Source organism: Erithacus rubecula (genome assembly GCF_903797595.1).
Source record: "Erithacus rubecula genome assembly, chromosome: 3".
Classification (NCBI taxonomy): domain Eukaryota; kingdom Metazoa; phylum Chordata; class Aves; order Passeriformes; family Muscicapidae; genus Erithacus; species Erithacus rubecula.
The window spans coordinates 62761523-62777009 of NC_136689.1; the positions used below are offsets into that span (position 1 = coordinate 62761523).

A 15487-nucleotide genomic window follows, 5' to 3' on the forward strand; every position below is an offset into this window, starting at 1 on the left:
TTACCAGAAAGTCTGGAAATCCTTAGGGTAAGTGATGAGCTAAGATACACAGGCTCGCAGAGGAAAGTTGGCACCTAGAGCCTCAAACCCCAGTTTTGTGGGGAAACAGCTCTTCAGGCAGTGAAGCTGTGAGTGTATGGTGAATCCAGGGTCCTGGAGATCTTGTCCTGTTGGCTGCCTGTGAATTCAGCCCAGTAACTGTTTAAGCAAACAACAGCCCTGCACCACAGAGCATATGGGAGAGGTAACTGAGAGTGTGTTAAGTGAGGGGCAGCGAGGGCAGGGAAATCCTGTGTGCAGTTATGCAATCATGGAATCATTTTGGCTGGGGAAGACCTCTAGGATCATTGAGTCCAACCACAGTACAGCCAAGTCCACCACTAAACCATGTCCCCAACTGCCAGACCCGTGGGATCACATCCAGGGATGGTGACTCCCTCACTTTCTCCAGCAATCTGTTCCAATATTGGACTATCCTTTCCATGAAGAAATTTTTCCCAATAGTGAATCTAAACCTCCCCAGGTGCAACTTGAACCCATTTCTGGTCCTTTAACTTGTTACCTAGAAGTAAGAGACCAACCCCCACCTGGCTGCACCCTCCTTTCAGGCACATTTAGAGAGTGGTAAGGTCCCCCTGAGCCTCCTTTTCTCCAGGCTCAACACCCCCAGCTTCCTAGGTCACTCTTCATTGGACTTGTGCTCCTTCCCCTCCATAGGACCCTTCCCCAGCTCCATTGCCCTTCTCTGGACCTGTTCCAGCATCTCAATGTCTTTCTTGTAGTAAGGGGCCCAAAACACAAGATTGGAGGTGTGGCCTCACCAATGCTAAGTACTGGTAAGGAGGAAGACCACTGTCCTGCTCCTGCTGGCCACACTGGTCCTGATACAGGGCAGGATGCCACTGGCCTTTCTGGCCACATGCTGGCTCCTGTTCAGCCGCTGCTAACCTGCACCCCCAAGTCCTTTTCCTCCTGGCAGCTTTCCAGACACTCTGCCCAAGACTTGCATTCAGGGGGTTGTTGTGAACTTCCCACCTCCCACCATTGGCCCTAGCCCATGAATCCAGCCTGCCCAGATCCTTCCATAGAGCCTTCCTGCCCTCCAGTAGACCAACACTCCTGTCTGACTTGGTGTCATCTGCAAAGTGACTGAGGGGGCACTTGATCCCCTCATCCAGATCATTGTTAAACATATTAAACAGGGCTGGCCCCCACACTGACTCTTTGGGGATACCACTTGTGGGGGATACCTGCCACCAGCTGGATGTAATTCCATTCACCACCACCCTCTGGGACCAGCCATCCAGCTAGTTTTTTACCCAGGGAACAGTACATCCATCTAAGCCATGAGCATCCAGAGTCTCCAGGAGAATGTTGTGAGAAACTTTGTCAGAGGATAAAGTCCAGGTAGACAAATTCCACAGCTCTTCACTCATCTGCTGAGGTTAATGGTTGTTCTCCAGCAAAAGCCATGATGAGCTGCAACCCACCTGTTTGCAGACACAGCCTTTCTGCCTTACCTCCAGGACAGTTTTAGGGGAAGGGCACAGTTATCTACATACATAACTCTTCATCAAAAGCTGCATCTATTCAACTTTTTGGGTTCTGAAAGCCTGAATGGGAGCCCTCACCTCTGCCCCTTGCTGGGATGATGGGCTTTCATTCCTGGTATTGGGATGCAGCCCCATCCAGCGAGGCTGATGGACACCCAGGGACACATGCACTCTCCTCTGAAGGATTTCTTTTATTGTTCTTCTCCCCTTTTTTTCCCTTGTTTTGTTATTCTTACTGCATAAAGGAGAAGTCCTTCAGAGAGAGCCTGCCGGAAAAGCCAAGACACATTCAAATGCTCTCTTTTCATTGTTCCCAGAAGATTAATGACACTCAGGCCAATGGGCCCATAGCCCTGTTCCCGTAGCCTGCATGCCAAGGGGGAACAAATGAAAGCATGTAACTGGAATTTCCACTCAGCTTGTCTCAACAGCACACGAAAAGCTAGGACAAATCAAATTACAGCTACAGAATACAACAAAGAAGTTGCCCTCTCAAAATAAACAAACAAGCAAATGAATAGGAGAGTGGCCCCAATTTAATTGGTGAAGTCAGGCAATGATAGCTGTTTCACATCTGGGCTGGACTTTCATTTGGCTGGAGGCTACCTTTTCATGCCTGTGCTCAGCTCCAGCTGCCAGTGAGGATCTGTGGACTTTGAACGTTTCTCAAGCTGGGCAGCCTGCTGCTGGCTTCCCATGGCCAGCTCCCCAAGGCTGCTTGCTGCTTCCATAACTCAGTCCCACGAGGCCCCCACTCCCCGTTCCTGCTAAGAGCAGGTGTCCCTTGTGTTTGTCCCAAATTCCAGCACAGTGGCCAGAGCTGGCTGGCAGGCAACTGCTGTGTGGAGACCTGTCAGTCAGAGCCATGGGTGTCCCCCCAGGCAAGGTGGCTTCTTCATTCCAGGCTGCCAGCCAGCACAGGGGAAAGGCAGTCACTCACTTCGAAGGGTGTCATGCCTCAAAAGCAAGTCTTAAATGTGCAGGTCTGGGTCAATGTTTTGTTGTTCAACTCTTTCTCCCAAAACTTGCACTGTGGTTTGTCAAGCTGCTGGTTTGGGGAGTTTGGAAAAAAAAAGGATCAACAGAGACATCAAGTAAAACCAGCAGAGTAAGATGAAACTCCAAGAAACCTGGGGAATGAAGGAAGGCAGGGTACAGTTCCTGGAGAGAAACACAGAGCCTGACTACCCTTGGCAATGCAGCTGTGCTGGTGGCAAAGCAGATCCCCTCCTCACCAGCTGCTGAGAGGGCCTCACTAAGCCCCTGCTCCCTACACTGCCACAGGTGAGCTGGAGACAGAAATGAAAAAGCAGATTTCTGTCTGGAGCTGGCAGATACTTATCACTTTGCTTCTAAAAGGATGAAATTTTGAATGCTATTCCTTTCTGACTAGCCCAACTCATCTTTTTCCTGGCATGCAATTCAGCCTCCAGTTGGGAAACAACAAAAACAACCCCAAAACCACCAAAAACAAACTCCACCACAGTTGAACTCTGCTTCTGCCAAGGAGATTCAGGTAGTCCCCAGAATGAAAAGCAGCTGCTGGCACCTAAGGTGTGCCCCAGAAATCCCTCCTACTATTTCTAGGCTTTGCAACCTGATCTGATGCACCAGGAGTGGTGTTTTTGGCTCATTTCTACATTAAGTAACACTTACTAGATATGGTGAATGAAACACACCAGTCTTGGGCAGAGGTAATAATTCCCCCTTCACTCCCCTCCCAAATCCAGCCAACCAGTTTCAGCATGCAGGAGGATGTGTTGATCCCCAGTTCCACAAGAAATCACTCCTTACCCTATATTTACAGCAGTACAACAGTTACAAGTAAATCTAGTAACAAGCCATCACTTTGTCTGTATTCCAGTCTATTTTTTCAATGATTTTTTCTTCCTTTAAACATAATTTTTGACTTGCCAGTTACAATAAGCCTCTGCATTACTAGCTTTCTTTTAAATAAAATATACACTAAAGTTGTACCTGTGATGCAACTTTCTTTGGGTCTCATTAAGAAGTGTTAAGATCTACACTGGAAAATGGCTTTGCTCACACTGCATTTGCTTAGATCTGGAATACAGACCCAGAGCTACAGAAAACTAGTTTAGTTGCTTCCACTGAACTTTCTCCTAGAGAAACTGGAGAAAAAACGTGAATCAATGTCTGTTTGTTGTGGCTGAGAGACATCTGTCAAAACCCAAATGTTTTTCAGACACGAGTGTCCTCAGGCAAATGTTATCTCCCAGATAACAACAGCTCTGTGACTGCACTGATTTTTCCAAGGCTGCAGCACTGGCAGTCACTGCAATCAGACAGTGTCCAAAGCCTGAAAATATCAAACCCACTACTTGTGTCCATTACCAAGCAGTGATGTGAGGCCCAAGAGTCAGGGAAACCATGCTTAAAATAACAATGAGCATCATTGCCCAACTCCTACACCAACAGATCCTTTCTGGTGACCTGTTTCCCTCCTTCCTACTGCCTGTGATAAGATCCCATAGGTCAGTCCAGGTGGTGTTTCCCGTCACTGTGATAGGCTGTGCTGGCTGTTCAAGCACACTGCCCGGATCCAGCAGCTGTGCCACATGGATCACAGCACTGCTTCAACCATCACAGATGCCACAGGGTGGGTACTGCAGTGGTCCCTCTGCAAGGGCTGCCTGACCCCGAATTTTATATTTTTTCATGAGGAATAAAGCAAGTGTTAAGGAAACCTCCAGTCTTGGGTTATGCAAGGAGCCAAAATGCAGTGTTTCCAGCCCTGCACCTTCTCACAGCTCAGGGAGCTGAGCCCACCAAGACAGTTCAGAGGAGGGCTGTTCACCCTCGGAGTCACCATGATTTCTGTGGTTTGTGATCTCTCTGTAGCCAGTGCCCAGAGCGAGGGAGCAAACGTCGCACGTGTCCCTATCCCCACGTGCCTTTGCTCTCCAGAAATAGCACCCAACAACGCGTTGGCAGGTTGCAGTCTGTGCTAAGATTTATTTAACTTTTTCCTCCTCTTCTTTTTCCTTTGTCTCCTCCTCAATGGAGCTCTCTCGGCGTGTTCCAGTGGCTATTGTTCTCGGCTCTGCAAGGGCAGTGCCCCAGAGGGGCTGGGTTGCAGTCTGATGTGTTCCACACCCACATTCCCTGCTGGTGGGAGACGGATGTCTCCTCACAGCCTATATTTGCACAACTTACTGTACATTTCCATAGAAGGACAATGAGCATCTACCTAAGCATAAGAATCCTCCCAGATGACAAACATTGTTACATTCACACCCGAAACAAGGGATTTGCGAAATACAGAAATTCCCTTCGTGCTTCTCCTCTGAGGTTTTGCTGGGATTTTTTTTCCCTGCTTTAAGCGACAAAGTCATTGTATGAGTAATATTGTCCCATTTTTTTTGTTGTTGTTGTTGTCATTCATTTGTGTTTCCTATGATTTTTTTATCAGACAAGCTTCCAGAGTTCTGGAAAAGAATTTGCATACAAATTGCCTTTTCCACATGTGCATAACCTCTTCAGTTTTTTAATGAAAAAGCCACAAATGTTTTCATTTTCACATTAAATGGACGACTGCTTTGAGATGCTTGAGCACATTCTAATACATGAGCAGTCCTACTGGCTTGAGAGGCCAGTAGACAAACATCTGTGTTAAAAACACAAGTTTATCTCATTACAGGCCTAGCATGAATTCTTCACCCAGAATCATCTGGGAGCAGGGTAGCAGTGTCCTTGTAGCTGCCTTGATGGTGTCAGGATAAGAAGCACGGGAAGTTTATAGGCAGACCCAATCTCTTTTATTTGGCTAACAAAGCAGGAAAAAAAAAGCCAGAAAAATTTGGGGCACACTGTCTGATACTACTTGCTTTTCTAAAGAGAGAATTAGACAAGGTCTTCACAGGTACAGATTGAAGTCTGAGAGCTGAAATGGAGAGGAATGTAGGACCTTGGGCAACCTCCTCCCTCTGGTACACATGCCATTTATTTTGTTGATTAAAACCAGGTTTATTTGGACTTTTGTTGTTGCTAATACGAGTACAGCTACCCTGGGAGGGAGATTTATCTCACTTTACAGTAGCTATCTCAACATTAGGCAACTGGCATGATCTGGTATGTCTGGGCTTCCACTGCAGTCAGTGGGAAAGGATGAGCTCTTCTGGGGATGATTCAACCCATTTCATGACAGGTATCAGAGACAAGAGGGATGAATCGCCCTACAGACAGATTTCACTCTCTGCTGAGAATACAGGGACTCTGGATGACTAGATCTAGACTTAAACAGCTAAAATTAGATGAGATGAATCATACTCAAAGATGATTTTTTTTTTTTTTTTTTTTTTTTTTTTAATGCCAGAAGCACAGACACTACCCACCCAGCAAAATTAGCAAGGCAGCAGTTTCTGTCAGCATAAACCCAGACCATGTCTTTGTAGTTCAGGAATTTGAAGAGTCATCTCCCAAACATCCAGCTGCTCCTAAAGACTCCCCTCCCTTACTGGGATTTATCATACCCACAATCGCCCTGTGCAGATTTGACACCCCAAAAATCTTTGCTGACTATTCCCCATCTCCTTTGTGCCAACAAAATGGGCCCAAACTACTACAAAGAGAATTATCCTTGCTTCCCATACATTTCCAACTGGAGCCAAGGCAACTTGGAGCATCAAGAAAGTAGACTAATATTTAACACCTTCTGTAATTCAAAGATGAAGCTTAACATTCAAGAAGGAGACTTAATTTAAACCTCTCCCATCCAATCAGGATGAGATTCTAGTAAAATAATATGATTGCACTTGTAATGAATAGCACCAAAACGTGTTGGATGTGTGTGAGGGGGACCCTGGAGAAATTGCCTCTGCAGTACATACCTGTATTTTACCCAATTACACTTCTTCCCCTTGTAAGATGAGATATCAATAAAGGTCTCATCCTAAGCAGCCCTTCCCAGTCCAACTTTTGCAGGATTACATAGTAGGATTACAAACATGCTCAGCAGCATTATGCATTCCCAGCCCTTTCTGAATCTTGATAAACTCCTGACCTCCGTGACAGCCTGCAGGAATGAGATCCATAGTTGAATTATATCACGCAGGCAAAACCAAGTCCCTTTTTCAGCTTTGAACTTGCTACCTTTCAGTTTCTTCCAGTGTCCTTGGATAGCAGCTAGGGCACGTTAGGAATTTTCCAGTGAAACAAATTGGGGAAGGGCAATTCAGAGTGAAAACGTCCTCAGGAAATGGGGCTGTTTGACAAACCTCAGATAAAGCACAGGCAGGACTGGGTCCCAGAGGTGTTTCCTGCTGGGTGCACAACACTCCACAGGGGAGCTGAAGGCTCCCTGCCCAGGGCAGGTCATTACTGGGCTAGCCACTACTGGGACACCAGAGGCCCTAAGCTCTACTGGATGTCTTGGAGTTTAGATATAATTGTTCAAAGGAGGTTTAAAATTTTCCTTGATGTCCTGTTTCAGATCTGAATTTTTTGTGGAAATCTTGTTTTCCAGGAATTTGCAAAATTTATTTCCCTGCCCTTGGCTCTCAACCAAAGACTGCAGCATTTCTTCCCTCATTACCCAAACACAGCAACTTTCCACCTTGCCATGATATTCAGTCCTTTTAATTTCTGATTTTAAGGAAGTGTTTGTCACCTTTTCAACTTCTTCCCTCCTTGGGGTTTGCAGACAGCCCACAAATGTTCTGGTTTGGGTTTTTTTTTTGCTGTCCTGAAAAATTTCTCCAAACCTTACAGTGTCGATATGAGAGTAAACCAAAAACTCTCCATGCCTTTGTTCGGGGAACAGGGTCAATGTTTCCCATGCATGCAAACACAAGGTGGCCACCACCTGAACATTTTCACACCAATACCCACCACCCAAGGCGTGTGCAGGGAGCGCCTCGGTGCGCAACAATGCGCAGTATTTGGCAGGACTTCAAAATCTTCCTTCCTCCCTTTTGGTATGTCTCTGGCATGTAACTACAGCTCTCTCAAGAGCTCACTGAATGCCAAGTAAGGGAAAAGTGACTCGCTGGCTTAGAAATGCAGACCCCTTTCTTTGCAAGAAGGAGAATTTCAGGATCTGTCTTCCTGTCTGGGCTGAGAGAACAGACCTGAAGGCACATTTAGGGACACTTCCTTTAAAGGTTTGTTTCAGCCAAGTATGGGCCCATCACTACAAAATTAAACAAACAATTCCCATGCAGAACAAACAGAAAGGGCCAATAGGTCTTCTAATGGACATTTTCCTTTGATGTCCTCCTTCTGAAGCAGATTGAGATTGCATTGATGCATATTTCAGGGTAAAAAAAGTAGAAAAACAATTCCCAAACCCTGACATCATGAGCAAACCAGAAAAAGAAGCATGGTAAATGCATGCTTCTCATAACCTTCATTTTCTCATATTATTCTTTCTCATTCCACTGTGGGGAGTATAAAACAAAACAGAAGAAGGTGCAGATGTGATTTTTTTTTGTGTGAAAATTATACTAGTGAGCCTAAAGCTGCTGTATTAGTATCACATGCTGAGGTGCACCATATATGTTATCACCATGGAGATGGAAAGAGGTGAAAACATTTGAAAGGCACAAGACAAACAAATAATGATCGTGCCCCAAGGACGATGAACCTGCGAATAACAGACTTGGGCAGTTCAAGGCAACTCTTCCAGCTGTAGTTTGAAACTTCCAAAAGCCTGGAAGATCTGAGAGCCACAGCTTTGGCTGATAGCTCACATCTTTTCCATTTCATGGAACATTTTGCAGCCTGACCTCTGGCAAGTGTAGGGCTGGCACTGCTCCCTCACAGCCATGTCTCCATGAAACGAGGCAGAGGCATGGGAGGCTTAACTTTGTGTGCCATCGTAGCCAGCCACCACTGACCTGTGCACAAGCTTTGTTTACTGCCTCCCTTCAACTATATATAGCCAGACAGACCTGGAAAAACACAAATTGGGTCATCCACTCCAGTTGCTCACTCCAAAAGGGTTGCTTCCTTACTTTATTATTCCTATTGTCTTATCCTATCTGGTCTCACCCACCCATGTCATTGCCTCTGCTGGTCTGACAATCTATTCTAGGCATGCTCAAGGTTATGAGGTTTTTTTCCTTCTGTCTAGCCTTATTCTTTTTCCATTTTTAATTTTAGGCTAAAATCTGTGCAGCCACTTTCTAGATAATCCAGATAACCCTTTTCCTTTCTTTCATGCCATTTCCTTTCACTTATTTATGTTGCTATCATCATGTCATCACTCCCTAGCCTAACTTTTTCCAAGAGTTTTTGGCTGATGCACTCTCTCTTCCAGCACACTCATGTGCTCTTCCAAGGCTTTCCAAGCTACTTTTCTATCATTATGATAGTTTTCAGCTGTTGAGCAGCATTTGGGAAGCCAAGTTTTCTGCTCCCATGTCTCCCAGCATGTCAATACTGAAGGCTACTCAATTTACACACTCTGTTAGCATCATGTTAGTCTTTTAGGCCTTTAAAGCATTTCTTTGCCCTCAGCATCTTGTTTGTCATCTCCATTGTGAGATCAGGTCAAGATTACACCTGATACTTGCACAGATCTGTGAGTTTGAAGGGCCCATGGCCTTGCTCTGTGTAAGGTCTCCTCTGTAGGCTGCTGTTACCAGAGGTGAGGACCCTGTCAGACTGAGTAACAAGAGAAATAACAGATTTTGGAAACAGAAGCAGAGTATAGGCACAAGGTCCAATTTTAAATAGAAACATTACCATACAGAAGATATTTCAAGTAGTAAAAGATAGTCAGTAGGATTTAGATTACTCCACATGTAGTCGAAAGTACTGTTTATGTGGGGACAGTTAAAAATTCACTGTTGCAAGAGGGACCAACACCTTTCCAGTACATTCTATTGTAGCTTAACTCTGCTTCTCACTAGCTGGTTTACAACTGACTTACTACCTTGCCAGTCAGCTTCACACATTTGTATCTTGGAGATAATGCACTATATTTTTTAAAGGGAAAAACAGTATGTGATTCTTGCCTAAAGGCCTGTTTTAAAAATTGTTACTTCCATAGTGTTTCCTTTTTCTAATCTTCAAATATATAATTCACATCTTTGCAAATAATAATTTCTCTTCATCCCCCCTGCCATTTGAATGTTGCCTGCCAGTGACTGGAATTCGAGCCTTGATTTTAAGGCAGTACATGTTGAAGTTTTTGAGCTTGCTGCCATCATTGAGGCCCCACGATGAAGATTTTAAAAATCATAAATGATATTTAGATCATGATTTTATTAAATATCACAGGAAGGAAAAGTATGTAATTGTGATTTTATTTTTGACAGCCTACTCTCTCACCTGTCCTTGTATCAAGCTACTGAAACCTGATGAGCAGGTTGTAGATATCTCTACAGTTTTCAACATCCAATATGACAAATGAGAAAAAAATAATTTTATGTTAAGGAACAGGATCCTCTAGTGACATAGGTGAAAGTATCACTATGCTCTTGAAAATGCTAATTTTTGAAGTTTCTGAATTGGGAGAAGTACTTTAGATGTTCCTGACTCTAATCTGGTGGTGTGTCACCCCTCAAGCCAAGGGGAGCATTGCCATCCCCTGGCTAAGTCGTTCCAGCTCACTCAACACTTTGGAGCTGACTGAAAACTGCATTTATCTCGGTATTTTAAAACTGGCTTAACAGCCAGTAGAGCTGGTGCAAAGGATGGAACAGAAGTGCAGCAAGACACTGGAATGGGAGAGCAAGCAGGAGCCTGGTACCATATGGAAGCACTGGGGACAACCTGAGGTGAATTTACAGCAACAAAAAGAAGGATTACCATAGTTGTCAAAATAGAATTGAGGGAGCCAGATGCAGACCTAATTTCTCTCTCTACCACTTTTGCAGTGTTTAAGCAGACAGCCTCTGAATGCAATCTCTCCATCAGTTTATACAATGCTAAAGTGTGGCTACTAATTACCTTATTAAAAAGGGTGGCTATTGTAGGACTAAGTCAGATCAGCAAAATTAAAGAGACCAGGCTGCTGAGAATGTAATTAAAGAGTGTTTGCAAAACGCTGTGATTATTAGATAAATGGCAGGCTTGGGGACACTAATTACTATGGTAAAACTGCTTTTGGAGATGTTTTATATAGACAATTAGTGTGATGAGCCTTGAGACTAGGGATTGGATACCCTATCACCCCTATGGCCCCTAAGACTTCAGCAAAATTAAATAATTTCTCCATAAGTGTGTTTAGTTCCTCTAGCAGCTGTGACAAGTAAAGAATAAAAAGTCAGTAAAAAAGAAATATTAGGACATGGTTTCCAAGCTCTTAGGAAGGAAAGATTTTGTCTAGTTACAATCAGAAGCATCTTGGAAAGGTTAGCCAGCAAACAGAACTGAAAAACTTCAGCCCAGGGATACAGACAGCAGGATAAGAAATATGAGGCTTTCCATGTAACTATTATTACAGGAAAGTGGGTCAGAGAGTCAAGAAACCGATTAATGAATGAGGAATAGTATGCAGGGCAAAAAACAAATATCAGCATTTTTCTCCCTTGAAGCTGTTGATAACTTGAAGCTGTTTCAATAATGATATCCCAAACTGATGGCAATGTTTCCTCCCACCATCCAACACTATCCTGTTGCTTTGTGTTTTGAAGGGCTGTCAGTCACATGGAAAACACGGAAGAAAGGTCAAGAAGAGAGGACAGGATACGAAGGAATGTCGTGCAATCAAGTCCTGGTTTTCAAGTGCACAGAAGCCCCACACAGGCATTAGCAGCTTGATCCTGCAAGCCTTTCCTGACAGCAGCTGCCAGTGTTTGTGCAAGCACCTGAGAGAAGCCAAAAGGCTGATGTGCATCACTGGTGTTCCTGGAGCCAGGAGCACAGCATATCCATATGATTCCAGTGCCGTACATGACCAAGAGCTACGCCTTGGTCCTTACTTTTGGAGTCTAGACACAGTGAGAAAACTTTTTACTATGTGATTCTCTCTCTTCCCCCCTCCACTCCTTTACTTTCCTTTGTTTGTGTGTTTGTGTTTTTGTTTGTTTGTTGTTTTTAAATGGTTTTGTAAGCTGACAGCCACTTGTCCAGAGAATGAGAGTGAACATTCTTGTGTTACCTGTTGTTGAAGTGTGGAAGAGCAACAAAACCTCTAGGGAAGCTGGAGTTTATGTCTTAAGCCCAGGGTAAAAAATATTCTGTGGTACTGAGCTTTCACACACAGCAGCCCAGAAAAATCTTTGTATGCCAAAGAAATACTGACATGCAGCTTAGAGCCACAGGAAAGGGTCAAATTCAGAACCCTTACATATCAGCATTATGCATGTTCTTTGAAACAGCCCATGCTTTGAATCAGCATGTTATTTGAATCAGTTCATGACCATGCCCACAATTCTCAGTGCTTAAAGCCCAGAGAACACTGCTCCACAGAAATGGGGAACAGTGCTCATGTGAAGCTGTGGCAGAACATGACCATCCCTGGGGAAGAAAAAAACAAAACCTGACAGACAGCACCATCACAATTGCTCTTTCTTGGTAAAAATGACTGGGTTTGCTACAAAACCATCTTTCTGTGTCCAGTCTTGACATCTGTGCAAATTACATAAAGACAGTCTCTGAAGCCACATGCCAAGACATTGTTTCCTCACACCACTTGCATGATACTTCCTCACGTCAGAATCAAGATATAAGAGACATTCCCTTGAGCCAGAACACTCCTTGGCCAGCATATTTACTCTGGGCTGCACATCCAAGGATCCTGAATGTTTTGTCCTTTAGGTAGAAATTTGCTATTAACATGCTATTTCACAGAGCCCAGGGCAAGAGGAGAGCAAAGCATCCAAGAGCAATGAAAGCCCCTAGATGTGTCTAGCAATTTATATTAATTTTACTGTTCTCATCTGCTAGATAAAAGAATGGTAGTGACCAGCTAACAAAGGTGGGTTTCTAAAATTCAGGGAAAGCCACAATCAAAGGGCCACATTCTGCAGCAGCTCTGGCTCCTTTGAAGACAGGAGATTAGGACTGAGCCTCTTAAAGTTCATAGCTACTAAACTGTTAAGGGTCAGTGAGGAGAGTAGCTCTGTAAGTAATGTGGACTATTTAACAGACTAAAGCTCTCCAGCTGCCTTTTTTTTTTTTTTTTTTTTTTTTTTTGGCTAAAGGAATCAGAACAAAAGGGCAACCTCAGAAAGGGAAGAGACCACACACACCTGGTAGATCAGAGTAACTGCCAGCAAGAAGCAAATTCCTTCCTAACAACTACTAAAAGTATCTCTTAGAATTTCAAAAGTGTAAAAACTAAAGGCTTAATGCAACCCACAAACCTACCTGTCCTGCATTTCCTACAAATCTTCAGAACTGGCCTGGTAGTCAGCATGTTTAATCTTCTATTTTGTCTCGTATTTATATTTATGGCCCAGACACATTGCTCATATGACAAAGGGTTGGACTATTTTGAGCAACAACAAAAAGCTTTTATATTTTATTTTTTAATGGCTTGCAGATCCCTCAGTGGTAACAAGGTCCAAATCTTAACAACAACAATAGATTACATAAAATATGAAATCGTTGTTAATACATTTTCAAGCCACTGTAACTAGAAAGGAGATCTTGACCTAAATTGTTGCAAATTTTTGGCATATTTAAATTCAAGAACTTGCTTCCTTCTGCTCTAACAATATTTCATAAAGGTAAAAATTATGTTGTCTAGAGGGCAAGTGAGAAAATTTTTCTCTGCTTAAAAACTAAATATCAAACTATGACTTCAGGAGAAGATCTGACCACATTGATACCACTTTCTGTCGACTGAGACTTAACGAACTTCAGTGTTGTCCTGTAGGTTAAATCAAGCTTTTCAAGCTGGCAACACTTCCATTCACTAACAGTAGAGATAGAGTGATCAAAACTGGACACAGGTATTTTGTTGCATTGAAATGACATTCAATGTGTCCTCCTCCTGTACCTCTGATGACATTTTAACCCAGCCCTTGATTTCTTTTCACAGAGACGATGCAAGAATCGTAGAATTACACTGTAAGATGCATCCTTACTCCTTCCAAACTTCCTGACTCCTTCCGAAGATTTCTCGAATAACAATTGCCTGCAACAATTCCCTGCCCTTATATTCTGTAGCAATTAATTACCTTCACTACTAAAAGTATGGCAATGCCATCTTACTTCTTTATTCTTTTGCATAACCATGAAATTCAGTGGCATTAATGCACGACAAGTAAATTAGAAGAAAATTGAACCAAAAGCACACCTGAATGCAGCAACACTTCCCCCTTACTCCTAAGCAGAAAGTCTTTGCTACAAGGACACTATATAACTGTGCTGCTGCATGCCAGCAGATTGACACCTTTCTACCTCCCTTAATCTTGAAAAACAATAAACCAAAACTGGAATTCTTTCATACTGACATAACCCCAAAGGAAGTCATTCTGGCTGCAAGCAGACAGACAAATAGTTGCCCGTAGCTCTTGTTGCTACCTATATGATAAGTGAAGCAAAGGAAGAAGAGGAAGGGGAGTAAACCATGCTCACCTGGCAGGAAATGGCTCTGGCTGCTCCCACTGGATCCAGTACTGAACAGTTACCAAGTGTGCAAAGTTTCAGCGAGCACCCCAGGTTCCAGCTTTAAGGAATTTGGTAAATAACTCTTCCACCTTTGCCCAAAGCACCACCTTTGTGGTTTGTGTCAGTCTTGACCATCTCCTCCCTCACACCCTGACCTTTCTTGCCTCCTGATTGAAGAAATTTCATCTTTTCAGTTTCTCTTCATAATCTACCATTAAATCAGCAGTATCTGAACTTGTTTTCCTTGCCCTTCTCTGGATCTTATCTAGCTCTGCTATATCCTCCTTGAGAACCAGAACTCCACAAGATAGTCCATGTAATGTCACTATAGCAGTTTTCTGTAGCAGGAAAATAATACTCCTTCTCTCATTATCCATACCCCTCCTTGAGATGGCAAGTGCTTTGCTGGCTCTTCTAAACCCCAATGTACAATGAGCAGATGATGTGCAAGAGATGTTAATGATGATGTTGAGGTCTCTTTGCTGCACTGGAACTACAATAGTTTAGCCTCATAGTTCAGATTTTTTCTCCAAAGGTGCATCACATTTCATTTACCTACTTGGACAACTTCTGGCCTTTATTTTGATACACTTATGTGGTCTTTTCAAGGCTGGCATGGCATTTGTTTGTTGAGAAATGTTTACTAATGCCTGCAAATGTGCACATTTTATTGTTCAGTCCTTTGTCTCCTCTTTATTCCCAATAAAGACACAGCACAGCTTTTGGAAATTCAGGTGTTTTGAAAATTACAGCTAGGATTCCTTTCACCCTCCTGCATCCAACACCCTCCTAAAGATGCAGAGATAGGGGCTCTCTTCTCTAAAAGTGAGTATCCCAAGAGGTGTGTGGGGGCATCTACTACCTTCCCAGGATTGGAAGTCAGACCTCCCTGGCTTACTAGTTCCAGCCTGTAGCTCCCAATTCTAAAGACAAATTAAATTAAAGGAAACATTTTAAGTCAAGAGAATTTCCTTATCCACTTAAGAATAAGGGAGGTCTGTCCTCTATCCAATTAATAGAATGCTGCCATTAAAGCCTAGCTCAGTATGTATTAAGACCACAAAAACAGTATTTTGTCTGTTTATTCAGTAGGCTTTAGGTTGTCATAGACTGTAGAAAAAAGTGCAATGAAGTAATTTTGGAGACTTGAAAAAAAACAATTCAGACAATCCCATGGGTCCTTGGTCTTGCACTCCAAATTCTTCAGTTGTAAGGCCATTTTCTAATTCAGAACAACTTCCTTAGAGGCCATTCTTTCACTCCTTTCTGCAAGAGGGCACAAGCATCCTGCATGTTTAATTGCAAGCATACAATGTTATCTTCTCCTTCTCTCTTATGTAAGTTTGCAGGAATGCTGAAAGACTTTCCGGGCTCTGAGAGGTTAGGGGTTGGAATCAGGTCCCTTG

General features: G+C 43.4%; 1 long non-coding RNA gene across 1 annotated transcript; it reads right to left on the minus strand.

Moving 5' to 3' along the window:
- Window positions 1-4398: 4398 nt before the first annotated feature.
- LOC306800406 lies at window positions 4399-13968 on the minus strand. The gene is made up of 3 exons (XR_013773819.1): window positions 13925-13968; window positions 6404-6588; window positions 4399-5457 (listed from the first exon to the last, which is right to left on the minus strand). It is a non-coding gene; the product is annotated as an uncharacterized lncRNA (long non-coding RNA).
- Window positions 13969-15487: the final 1519 nt, after the last annotated feature.